This window comes from Rhincodon typus, unplaced genomic scaffold, assembly GCF_021869965.1.
Source record: "Rhincodon typus isolate 14 unplaced genomic scaffold, sRhiTyp1.1 hic_rhity00000075, whole genome shotgun sequence".
Taxonomy (NCBI): domain Eukaryota; kingdom Metazoa; phylum Chordata; class Chondrichthyes; order Orectolobiformes; family Rhincodontidae; genus Rhincodon; species Rhincodon typus.
Window position 1 is genome coordinate 102,464 of NW_025965713.1, and position 2,068 is coordinate 104,531.

The 2,068-nt window shown below is 57.4% G+C and overlaps 1 long non-coding RNA gene across 1 annotated transcript in view; it reads right to left on the minus strand.

Moving 5' to 3' along the window:
• Positions 1 to 724: 724 nt before the first annotated feature.
• The window catches only part of LOC109926532, a 2,127-nt gene continuing 783 nt past the window's right edge, over positions 725 to 2,068 (minus strand). The window contains exon 2 of the long non-coding RNA XR_007266259.1: positions 725 to 1,386. This is a non-coding gene — a long non-coding RNA (uncharacterized LOC109926532). The remainder of the gene's footprint in view (positions 1,387 to 2,068) is intronic.

Sequence of the window (2,068 nt, forward strand, 5' to 3'; positions counted from 1 at the left end):
AACAGGCTCGAGGAGGGGGGCTGAATGGCCTCCTGTTCCTGTGTAACGGGCTCGAGGAGGAGGGCTGAATGGCCTCCTGTTCCTGTGTAACAGGCTCGAGGAGGAGGGGGGCTGAACGGCCTCCTGTTCCTGTGTTACAGGCTCGAGGAGGAGGGGGGCTGAACGGCCTCCTGTTCCTGTGGAACAGGCTCGGGGAGGAGGGGCTGAATGGCCTCCTGTTCCTGTGGAACAGGCTCGGGGAGGGGGGCTGAATGGCCTCCTACGACAGGGTTTTGACCTTAAAACATGAAACTGATTCCGTCGCCACAGCGGAGAGACCCCTTCCGGGATTTGCTGTCCTCCCCTTGCCCCACCTCCCCGTCCTCGGTGCCCCGGCCATTCGCCCGCAGCGTGCGTCGCACCGCGACAGGACGTCTGCCCAGCTCCCTGCCGACACTGGCCTGCGTCAGTGCAAACCTCAGTGTGGGGGGGGACCCTTCTGGCTTCCTTACCCCACCCCTCCTGAACAAAAACCCCACCCGAGCTATTGAACTGCAGTGTGCGTTCCACTCTAATAAACGGCTCGTACAATCCCCGGTTTGTTTGAACGAGAGCATTGGGGTGAGGGTAGTTCTGGAGCCAAGCAATAAATTCCTCTCCCACACCACCCCCCCCCCCCCCCCCCCCCCCCACCCAACTTCAGCAAACGAACCCTCCCGAAGAGAGACTGAGGTCTGATACGGTCCAATTGTGAAATGGTTTATATTATACAAGTATTTACACAGTTAAAACAACGCTCCTGCATGTCCGAGGGCAGTCTGATATTTTAAACGTTACATCAAATCTGCCTCTTGCACCCATTTCCAAGTATTCACATTTCCAGACGGCTGCTCGACTGTGGGAGCAATCACTCTCTCTCTCTCTCTCTCGTTCAAACACCTCACTCCCTGGTGTTTGTGCCCACGTTCTTGATATCCAACCGATTCGCCCATTTCTACGGAGGCGGGGGGTCGGCGCGGGGGGGGGGGGGGGCGGCGGAGGTCTTTTGCCCTCTGCGGTGAGGATCCCATAGTCACGAGCTCCAGTCTGTTCAGGGTGCCCCCCCACCCCCCCGCCTCCAGTCCTGGCGATCTCTCGCTGTCCCAGGATGGTGACTTCCTGGCACCTCCGCCCTCCCTTGCTTCCACAAGGAGGCGCCGACAAACAGAACGTCCCGTTGCTTCTCCAAGCGGCCCCCTCACCGGCCTTCCTGGCAGGGGTCAGGGTCGCCACCGCCCCCCTGGACCCGAAACCCTGGTGTCTGTCTCCCCGCGTCCCACTGAACCCATGGGTGCTGCAGGATCTGCTCGAGGCTGGGCCGGTCACGGGAATCTGAGGAGAGGCACCGACGTATCAAATCCTCACATTCTGCACGGACAGAGAGAGAGAGAGAGAAACAGTTAGAACGCCAGAAATAGGAGCAGGACAAGGCCATTCGGCCCATCAATACTGCTCCCCCGTTCATGGATCACCGCAACTCTTCGTCCCTTTATCATTTAAAAATGTAATCTACCTTCACCTTAAAACATCCCATCGACACTTTGGATGAAGACTTCGCTTCCCGACTCGGCCCGATCTTATTCTGAGGCCATGCCCACCCACCGCCCCGACACCAACTTGTTCTAGTTTCACCCACCAGTGGAAACAGCCTCCCTGCTTCCATCTGATCTATTCCCTTCGTAATTTTCTACGTTTCGGCAAGATCTTATCCTTCGAAATCCCAATGAGTGCAGTCTCATCCTACACAAACTCTGCCCACTCTCAACTCTGAAATTAACCTCCTCCACGCCAACCCCCCTCCTTCCCCACTGCCCCCCACCACCTCCCCCAGGGCCCAGCCCATCCTTTCCCAAGTAAAGAGACCAAAACTGGACACAGAGGCATGCCCCTCCCCAACTTCTTCTAAACGCCATCCCTCTCGCAACGAAGGGCAAATGTTTGATTTGCCTCCTTGACATGTTAGAAATGACCCCTTCAGAAAGGGAGACAGAGAGAGAGAGAGACACCCTAACCCGCACATCCCTGGGCACTACGGGACAATTTAGCACGG